The sequence below is a fragment of the Xenopus laevis genome, chromosome 1L (genome assembly GCF_017654675.1).
Source record: "Xenopus laevis strain J_2021 chromosome 1L, Xenopus_laevis_v10.1, whole genome shotgun sequence".
Lineage (NCBI taxonomy): Eukaryota > Metazoa > Chordata > Amphibia > Anura > Pipidae > Xenopus > Xenopus laevis.
In genome coordinates this window covers 39,185,585-39,197,351 of record NC_054371.1, presented here as the reverse complement: position 1 = coordinate 39,197,351, position 11,767 = coordinate 39,185,585, and positions in this window count along the sequence as shown.

The following is an 11,767-nucleotide window of genomic DNA, read 5'->3' as shown; positions in this document are numbered from 1 at the left end:
CTTAAGCAAGTAGTAAGAAAACTAGAGACAAGTTTGTGTTTTTGAATGGGAGTTGTGTACCACTGTAATAAGAGTTTATAAGCATTATCTTTAAAGGGCATGTAAAGGCAAAAAAATAAAATCCCATTTTTACTTTCTTTAATGAAAAAGAAACCTATCTCCAATATACTTTAATTAAAAAATGTGTACCGTTTTTATAAGAAACCTGACTGTATGCAGTGAAATTCTCCCTTCATTTACTGCTGTGGATAGGAATTGTCAGATGGTCCCTAACTGTTGAGCAGGGAAACAATCATACTTAAGAACACCAGGGGGAGCCCCCGCCTTACTTCCCAGTCATGCAGAACTCAAGCAGCTTTGTTTTTGACGATCCCTAAGCAGCCCAAACCATGTGCACAGTCTTGGTCTTGCAAAGATGTATAACAAAGTTACAAGATAGTGACCCCCTGTAGCCAACTTTGAAAGCATAAATTATTTGTTTGATTAGGCTTGTGGTGCAATTTCCAAAGTAGATAGCAGCACTCCCATATAGCAATAAAATCGCCTTTATTTCAAGATATTCATCTGGCACAGCAACGTTTCGGACCACCTGGTCCTTTTTCAAGCTGACAAAGTTAAAAACTGCATAATTGGACTTCCTTAAATATCCACATTAGCAATGCCACCTAGTGGTTACAATGTATCATAATGTTACATAAGTATCAATCGTTACATCATTCAGTACACAATTTAGTTACCATTACATTATATCTATTTGTAGCATATTAGCCTACTTAGCTTTTGTTGCTTCAATGATATTATATATAGTAGTCACTAGGAGATAAGCAAAGTGATGTGTCATATTTAGGGATGTAGCGAACCGCCGAGTATGTGTTCGCGAACGCCGTTCGCGAACACCGGCAAAAAATGCGAACAGTTCGCGAACTGTTCGCGAACTTCGAACATCCGAAAATCGTTCGATTCGAACGATCGTAGGATTTTTAATCGTTCGATCGAACGATTTTCGTTCGAATCGAACGAAAATCGTTCGATTTTAGCGATCGAATGGTCGAATGGTCGAACGATTTTGACGCGAACGCCTATTGGCGAACGTCGCGCGACGTTCGCGAACTTGCGGCGGACGCGAACAGCCGATGTTCGCGCGAACAAGTTCGCCGCAGAACAGTTCGCTACATCCCTAGTCATATTAAAAACACTTAAAATTCATAAAATTGCCATATTCATATCAAAAGATTCATATCAAAAGATTTTTTTGAATTACGATGCGCCAAGGGGCTCCGACGGGTCGGTCGGGTAAAAATCCAACCTTCCCGATCGATATTGTGGCCAGATATCAATCGGGAAGACCCGTCGGAAGCCCGCATACACGAGCAGATAAGCTGTCAAATCGGTCCAAACGACCAATATCGGCAGCTTTATCTGCCCGTGTATGGCCACCTTAAGTTAGTACGAGCGGATGTTGGTGTAGGGAAGGAGAAGAGACAAGGAACTCTCTGTAATATAAAGAATGGTACCTATCCCTGCCTTTCTTGTAAACAATGTAATAGCTGTATCAAAGGGGATACGTTATACCATCCACATAGAGGCACTACCTTTAAGATAAGAGGTTATTATACATGTTTATCAACATTTGTAGTATACGCTATAAAGTGCCCATGTGGTTTGATGTATATTGGGCAAACCACTAGACAAGCCAAAGAAAGGATAGGGGAACATAAATCTGACATAAAGAGAAAGGTAAAACAGAACCCTGTGGCTTGTCATTTTGGTGAGGCAGGACACTCAGTTTCCCAGTTACGGTACCAAATTTTACAACAGATTCCTAGGCCTAGGAGAGGTGGTGACAGGGTAAAACAATTATTAAGGTGTGAAGCAAACTGGATTAAAAAACTTGGAACCCTTACACCAGGTGGTCTAAATAAGGAATACGAACTGTATCCTGTGTTATAAATCTATTATTTTTGATAAAAAAAATCTTTTGATATGAATATGGCAATTTTATGAATTTTAAGTGTTTTTAATATGACACATCACTTTGCTTATCTCCTAGTGACTACTAATTATCATATCATTGAAGCAACAAAAGCTAAGTAGGCTAATATGCTACAAATAGATATAATGTAATTGTAACTAAATTGTGTACTGAATGATGTAAAGATTGATACTTATGTAACATTATGATACATTGTAACCACTAGGTGGCATTGCTAATGTGTATATTTAAGGAAGTCCAATTATGCAGTTTTTAACTTTGTCAGCTTGAAAAAGGACCAGGTGGTCCGAAACGTTGCTGTGCCAGATGAATATCTTGAAATAAAGGCGATTTTATTGCAATATGGGAGTGCTGCTATCTACTTTGGAAATTGCTACAAGGATGTGAAGGTAAACACATCAATTGGCATGCACACCTAAAAAGTAAGCTTGTGAATCTAAATGCTGGATGTCCTTCTATAGGCTTGTGGTGCAGTAAGTTCATGTTTATATTTAGTATACAAAATACCGCATTTCTAGCCTTATTCTATTTTAGACTTTACATGCCCTTTAGCACTTATACAAGGGGAAATCTTGCACACTACAGTCCTAATTTCCCCCCACTTAGTGGTCATATTGGATGTTACAAATCAGTTTCCCATTCCTGCATATACAGTCTACTAAAACATAATTTAAACATCAATTAAACCCAATAGGCTTGTTTTGCCTCCAATAAGTACAAGCTATTGTTTTATTCTTACAGAGGAAGGAAAAAAATTAGAACTATTTGATTTAAATGGAGTCTATGGCAGATGGCCTTTCCGTAATTTGGAGCGTTCTAGGTAATAGGATTCTGGATAATGGATCCTATACCTGTATTTAAAAGTGGAATCTAGGTCTTCTACTATTTAGTGTTCATGTAATTAAGAATTTAGCCTCGTGGTCATTTCAGGTAGGCCATTCTTGGGTTGGATGCAGAGAGCCTTGTGCTGTGTAATAATGGGTTATTTGCCATTTTGAAGTCTATTTAATCTTTTAGTCGCCAGAGAACTGAACTGTGCATTAGCTCCAATTATAGTAATACCACCCCAGCGCGAATGTCCCTGTTTGACTTTCAGTAAAATAAACAAGGTGAATATGTTATCGAAATGAATTCCTCTTGAAATAATTCTACATTATTTGTGCATATCTGTTGTGGAAGTGTAATTATTTACAATTGCCTTTTAATTTGAGTCCTTAAGAAGAAACTAATGTACCAAAGAAAGAAGAGGAAAAGAAAACAAATACAACTGTGCACATCATTACCTACAAATACGTATATAAAGATTTATAAGAGATGAAAGCATGAAAAGAAACTCACATTCTTTCAGCTCAGAGAGGATTACTAGCAGAGAAACAGTGTATTCTACAGGCATTGATAATAGCATGAATGTTATTAAAATGGGGCTCTCTATTTTTGATAGGGTCTTTGTTAGGACTGCCACATTTAATAAGTCATCTTTGAAAGCAATATGCAGCACAAAAAGGCTGTTACCTGCTTCTATAAACAACGTTAGCAGGACTGGAGAATTAAGCAAATTACAACTCTACTGCCTACTGGAACATGGCTGGGTGCCTTCTCTTCATGAAAACGTACAAAATAAAAAACGAATTTAATTTTTTTCATTAAAGCACACTTAGACCAACAAATCTACTCACTGTCAGTGAATGGAAGCCCATTCACCATCTACACTGGCTCCAAATGGAAATGATCCCTGTTATGGTTTTCCTAATGGGGTATGAGAATCTATCCAAACAAATGAAATGATGCATGGTACAGGGGAGGTAGGATAGAGTTTGCATACAAAGAACATCGGGAGAAAAAGTACTGCTTAAAGGGGTGATTTACCTTTGAGTTAACCTTTTAGTATGTTATGAAATGGCCAGTTCTAAGAAACGTTTCAATTGATCTTCATTATTTATTTGTTATAGTTTTTTTTAATTATTGGCCTTTTTCTTCTGACTCTTTTCAGCTTTCCATTGAAATAACAAAAAATGCTCTGTAAGGCTAAAAATGAATAGTGATGGGCGAATTTTTTTGCCTGCCATGGATTTGCGGCAAAATTATGCATTTCGCCATCCGCCAATAAAGGCATTTTTATTTAAGTAAGATTTGTGGCGCTGTGCGTCAGAAATTTGTGTTAAAAAATTGTCACACCTAAAAAATGTAGACGCCCATTGACTTTAATGCATTTTACAAATTTTTCATCGGCTCACGATTTTTTGTGTACAGGTATAGGATCCCTTATCCGGAAACCCGATATCCAGAAATCTCCGAATTACGGACTGACTGTCTCCCATAGACTCCATTTTATGCAAATAATCCCAATTTTTAAAAATGATATCCTTTTACTCTGTAAAAAGAAAATAGTAGCTTGTACATGAGCCAAACTAAGATATACTTAATCCTTATTGGAACCAAAACCAGCCTATTGAGTTTATTAAATGTTTAAATGATTTCTAGTAGACTTAAGACATGAAGACCCAAATTACGGAAAGATCGGTTATCCGGAAAACCCCAGGTCCCGAGCATTCTGGATAACAGGTCGCATACCTGTAGTATATTCCAGTCTCTTATTTAAATCAGTGCATGGTTCCTAGGGTAATTTGGACTCAGATTGCTGAAATTGTAATCTGGAGAGCTGCTGAATAAAAAACGAAATAACTAAAAAACCACTCACTCTTTGCATCATACTAACAGTTAACTCAAGGTGAACAACCGCTTTAAAATATAGAGGGATGCTACTGTGTCTATGGCTTATGGTGGCTGAGTTAGCACATAAAGAGAAACAAGTAATTAAATGGGACTTGGGGCTGAATAATGTAGAGACTTGCTGGATTTTATAGGGAATTTGGGGCTTGATGTAATCAGAAATGTTACAGCCTACTCAATAACACTCTCTCCTGAGTCTTTTATTTCTCGGTAAAGAGAGTTTAATAACTGTCCCAAAGTTCAGTCATCAGTCATAAGCGACGCAAAGGGCTCCATTATTAACTGCCACAATCACAGAGGAACCAAATCATGCCATTTGTATGCCAGTAAGAGAATGATGGTGCATTTAGCTGCTAATAAAATATACAGCACATAGAGTATTTCTTCACAGTGCAACTAAAATTACATAAAATCAAAGTAAGCATCAAATTGTAAAGAGCACGGATTTGTAAGTGTCATGAGACACAAACTTACCCCAAGAGAATTGAGTGGAAGGCTATCATTGCAATGTAGCCCTATTTACCAGTAGCCTTGGGGGAACTCCGGCTTCTTCCACTGGCAAATAGGGCTACAAGAGCAAAGATTGCCTTCCACTCAATTCTCTCGGGGAAGTTTGTTTTTAGTTATTTTATCCCCGATCGTTTTTTGGGAGAAATACCACAAAGGGATATGGCAGTTATTTTAACTATACACGGGAACGACTTAATACCCAGGATAGCACAACAAGACTCCACGATTTGTTTATATATATATATAGATAGAACGAATGTACATAATCACAATGGGCCAATGTGACAGAGAGCTTTCTGTTATGAGCAGTGCTGAATTTCCATTGTTTGATGACACCCATAGATGACGCCAGGCGTATCTCTGGCGCATTTCTTCACCTTTAAATTGTCTCACTTATGTTTAGTGTTCACTTTCCTGAAAGAAACCCGAGTGATGGTGCGTGGAAACGTTGAAAATAAAATACCAACTTTAAGTTCATATATGACGTCCCTGGAGTGTGGTTCCTTTACGATATATATATACATATATATATATACATATATATATACATATATATATATATATATATATATATATATATATATATATATATATATATATATATATATATATATATATACATACACACACAGAATAATCGGTGTGTTGAGCAAGTGTAGTGACTGGCAGTGTGGTGGAGCAGAAGATAAATGATTGCCGAAATGCATGAACCTGCAACAGTGTTCGACCCTGTGATTGCAAATAATCAATGGGATTAATCATGGCTGCACATTTAAAGGGGTTAAGGATGACAAACGGCTTTCAGCATCAAAAAGCAACTTAAATAACCATTCCAATAAACAAGATAAGATGCCACATGTTAGGGAGCATAAACCCAGGGACATCGTGACTCGCTTATTAAATATTTAGTAGTTCTGAATAAAACAGGACCTCATTTTAGAATGAACAACATTTATTAAAAAAAATCATTTTCAATACCATATTCAATATCATATACAATACATTGTATTTTTCAGACATGTTAAAATATAACTTTCACATATGAATGAAATGGTTCGGAGTATTGTAAATACATTTATAATATGTATAAAAAAAGACAGGCAAAAAAGGTTTATTGCTTTGAATAAATTACCATGTCTATAAGCACAAGTCACGGCTGGATCTACTAGAAATATACTGTTCGGCTGTAGAATTTCTACATCCTTGTACTAAATGCCTCGAGGATCTTAAATGATTTCAGTTTTCGATATTAACATTTTTACCGCTTTTTTTATTTCTTAGAGCAATATTTTTTTAACTAAGGAAACAGCAACCTCTCAGTGGCGGGAGTCTTGGCTTAACTTCAAGGAGCTAAAAACTACAATATTTTGCTTCCTTCCCTTTAGATTTCTGATATCAGATTTACTGTACTGAAACCCCACTATAGTAAAGGTGCAGTTATAATAATATAAATAATTGAGTGTACTGGTTATGCATTGATCCCTCCTCCTTCTACTGTATAACAAGCATCTCCAGAAGAAGCAAGGTAATTGGGATGTCTTCATATTTCAAACATATTTTGTGTCACTGCAACTGTAAATATATATATATATCTCCTTATTTTTTTTTTTGTATAAAGGCCAGTTAATTTACCTTTCTGCTCGGACAATATGGAATGGCCTGAAATATTGGATGCTAGTGGGATGGTGGAGGTAAACCAGACTAGTATGAGGACTGAGGAGCAATCCCATTGTGTGCACACGAGGATGACAATATATATATAGATATATTTATCTTTTTTCCCTATAAATAACATTGAGATCAACCATAATTTTTACCCGCAAGGTGGCAACCCTGGGTTGCCACCTTGGTCGAATAGTCGAACGATTTTTAGTTCAATTCGAAGTCGTAGTCGAAGGTCGAAGTAGCCAATTCGATGGTTGAAGTAGCCAAAAAAAACATTCGAAATTCGAAGTATTTTTTATTCTATTCCTTCACTCGAGCTAAGTAAATGTGCCCCTAAGTGTTACAGACCCGCCCCACATTAATTCTATAGAAGCTTGACAGTTTGTTTAGATAAGTCTAAGATTTCTTATATAAATACATTTTTAAAATTTAAATTTTAGATACAAACTAAATCCAATGGTGCATATGAATTACTGCTGATTATAATAATGGGCAGCGATTATAAACATAAACTGTAACTTTGTAAACTTTTTGATGTTGTTTTGGCTGAAAAAAACTCTTAAGCAGGCCCTTAGAGGGCAGTGCAGGGGTCAAGTGACTTTTGGTTTACTTTTTACATTTTTTGCACTAGGAACTGGGTGAACTATATATACTTTATATGGAACTGGATTTTGTTCATTGACACAATTGTGGATTTATATATGAACTTGTATATGATCAAATTGGCTCGGCTAGGCTGAAGATCCTTCCAGCAATTGCATATTAACCAATTAAACGTGACGTTACTCCAGTTTCACGTGTCTCCTGGGTCAGAAGTTTAGTTGGCCTATTGTGGGTTGGGTTGGGTAGCGGAAACATCGGTACAGGTTTCAAAAAAATGGACCTAAGCAGAACTCTAAGGGCTCTTACTGACGAGCGGTTGAAGCTGCGCTCCACTGTGTTCCGTTTTTCTGCGTTCAGCCGCAGGGGAGCGCAGGAATAGATGCATTTAGCTTTTTTCAATGGGGCTGTACTCACACAGGCGCGTGTAAGCGCCGAACGCAGGAAAAATGCAGCATGCAGCTTCAATCGCTCGTCATTAAGAGCCATTCCACAAGCAATTATGGAATGTTTGGTCGAAACTATACTTTCTGGTACCAAGTCACGTATATAGATTTTCATTATTATCACTATTTCACTGTGGAATCATAGGATCCAGGGACCAAAAGCATCGCCAGCAAGAAGCAAGTGAGCCAATATGCCGATACACAGTAAAACTCCATTAAACGCGATACAGCCTTCCAGCAGATATGATGGAGATTGACACAGTTAACGGTTCTTTCATGAATGCAATTTAAAAGGTATAAAAGAGAAAAATCAAAACGTAAAATATCTATGCTAGAAAAACTGATGGGCCATTTTTCTGCTTTCAGTTTCTATATTTTTATATTACTGTGGTATTCCTGTGTAATGCAAGTATCTTTAGCTGTGGCACTCAGCAATGAGACATTTACTCCAGTATACCATAATCTATAAAACAAGAGTGCCACCAGGTGGTATTCTAGGGACTTTCAGAACAGCACCATATTCCACAACCCAGTAAACTAAAAAAAAAACATAAGAACAAACACTACTAAACAGCAGTGCAGAGACTTAAAAGGGAGAGGTCAACAATGCTTCCAAAAGCTATTCCATTTACAAATGAATGGTTTAATACATTTTTAATAAATTTATATTGGAAAGAACACAGGGTTTAAATGCCCTATAGAATATGTCATTTTTATCTGTATTCATACTTACGGTTTCATTCTCCTTTTGACAAACAGTACCACCATAAAATGAAAGTGTTTTAAATCAATTAAAATATAATGTACTGTTGTCCTGCACTTATCTATTTGCTTCAAAAACTCTCGTTTATATCAACCCCTGCTGTGTAGCAATAGAGGCAAGTGAAATATGGCTAAAGGTGGCCATAGACACACAGATCCTATCGTACGAATCGAGGATTCGTACGATTTTCAGATCGTGTGTGGCGTACGGCCGAACAATCAGATTACCCCCGATATAGCCATGCTCGTTAATGGCATATCGGGGAAAGATCCGCTCGTTTGGCGATGTTGCCAAACGAGCAGATCTTTGCGTCTATGGCCACCTTAAGTGACACATGGTTAAAAAACAGATAACAAATAAGCTCTGAAGAACATCATTATATTCTAAGGAGTTTATCTGCTATGTGCTGTGTAACCTGAGCCTACAGAACAGCTCATTCATATAAGCCTGCACTTAAATACATTTGTAACTAATTAAGACAAGCAAGTCTCTTGGGAGAACTGAGACTCACAGTTTAAAGGCAAGTTCGCCTTAATTAGCAAAACTACAATTGCACATAAAACACTGCCTTAAGGGTAGGGGCAGATTCGGGGAGATTTAGTTAACTAAATTGCCTCTTCTGCGTGGCGACAATCCCCCCCGAACTGCTTTCTTCCTGCCTTCCGCATGCTTGAATGAGAAAACGCCAGCGTAATGCACTTGCGGCACTTTGAATTCCGAAATCGCCTGAAGTTTCCTCATGAGGCAAATCGAAGCACCGCCCTTAGCCTAAAATTCCCAGAAATGTGTTCAGACTTTCATAACTTTAATAAAATTGTGTAAAACAGACATGGCATTTAGGGGGTGTGGCCACAAAATGGGTGTAGTTACAGAACTTTTTGTCCCGCTTTCTGATTTTCCAATGTAGGGAGCAATGTTCCCTCTAATTCGTTCTTGGCTATGTTTGCAAAAAAATGCAATATTTCTTGCCAGATTTATCAAGGGTCGAATTTCAAGTTCATGTGAGTTATTTTAAACTCCCATGAACTCAAAATTCAACCAATTGCAATTTATTAAAATAATCAAATTTTTGGAACTCAGGTGAATAGGACCATCCCACAAACTCGAATCAAATTTGATTCGAGTTTTTTCTGCAAACAACTCCAAATTGATCCCAGGAAGTCTTCCATAGGCTAAAACAAAAATGCGGCAGGTTAAAGGTGTCGAATAGTTGAATTCAAGTTCTTAAAGATTAAAATACAACAGTACAACTATTAAATGGGTTGTTTACCTTACAACATTTTTTTTTTATTTCAGTTGTTTACTGATTATTCACCAGAAAAAAAAGAGACTTATTTCAATTGCTTGTGGGCCCTGCCGGCCCAGACCCTCTCCCTGCCCTTGCTGCCCCCGACCACAGTCTTCGGCCCCAAAATAAGACATGTGCATGGGATGGCTGTTCTGTAGCCAGAATATCAAAAGCTATTGTCAGGCCCAGATTTGTGGAAAGGCCACCAAGGCCCGGGCCTAGGGCGGCAGGATTTTAGATGCCCAACCACACCCACATTGGTTCAAAAACACTGGGGATGTGCTGGAGATACAATCATTTTTTTAAATTTCCCGTGTGCCAATACCCATTGCTCCGCTCCAGATGATGAAAATTTGCACAAATAAAGGGGAGGGGACAGGAGCGACGAACGGCAGTGGGCCTAGGGGTGCCTGCTATGTAAATCTGGCCCTGGCTCTTGTGATACTAAGTTCTATAGTTAGTATAAATATGGGTATATATAATTTATGTGAGGGTATGGAAGGGTGTGTGTATGGACGCTGGGTTTTCATTTGGAGGGGTTGAACTTGATGTACTTTGTCTTTTTTCAACCTGATTTAACTATGTAACTATGTGCACGCAAGGGGGGGCTGAAGGGGTGGTTGCGGCTACGGAGGGGGCTTTGCCGCAGGGTGGTCCTGAGACAGTAGCCCCGGTGGACCCCCCAGTAAGACTCTGCCTGCTATCCAGAATGCTTGGGAACTGGGGTTTTCCAGATATGGGATCTATTCTGTAATTTGGATTTCCATACTTTGTAATTATATCTTAGCTGGTATCAGGTACACGCAGGGTCGGACTGGGGTGCTTGGGGCCCACCGGGGCTATAGACCAAGGGCCCGCGTTTGTCCGTATGCGCACTGGGCCGGGTTTGTAAGTATGCATGCAGCGTGACGCACAAAAAAATTTTCTGCGACCCCCAACAAAGAGGGATCACGCCACTGAGAAGCGGATCTAGGCCGACGGGGCCCACAAGAGCCCGGGGCCCACCGGGTTTTTTCCTGGTTTCCTGCCGGCCAGGTCCGACACTGGGTACACGGTACTGTTTTATTATTACAGATATATAGGATACGCTGTAGTTAGAGTGTCATGTGCAACTTCTCACTGTTTAATAAGGTGACTAGATTTTCAGAGAAAAATCCGGGGACAGGGGAGAATATGGCAGCACAATGTGCGGCAACATTTTAGACCACGCCCACTTTGGAAGACACATCCCCCACTAATAGGGATACCACTTAGCCGGGATTTTACCGGCCTGGCTGGTAAAAGTAATGGTTGACCCCAATGTTATTAATAGGGCTAAAAGATAAATATATAAGAAGGCCGGTATTTTTTTCCAGAAAAGGTGGCAACCCTACCCACTAACCACGCCCCATTTTACAAATACTCCCATCGGTGAATATATTAATAAATGTAGTGGTTATTCCGTGCATAAAACCCCCAGAACTAGAACATACCTCCCAACAGTCTTGTTTTTAGAGGGACAGTCCCTCTTTTGACAGCTCAACCCGCAGTCCCTCATTTGTACTGGAAAGTCACGTTTTTCTCTGCACTGATCAGCCAGAAAACAAAGTTTCTAACTTAATTGGCTTTTAGCAGAGAGCTCAGAACAACCACAGCAGCAGATAAGATACTTTTGTAACAATTTCGAGATAAGCAAATAAGTAATTGTAACAATATAAGATAACACGTCCTTTGAGAAAAGTTAAACTCACAGCTTAAAGGAGAACTAAATTTGAAGTAAAGAAGTAGCTAGA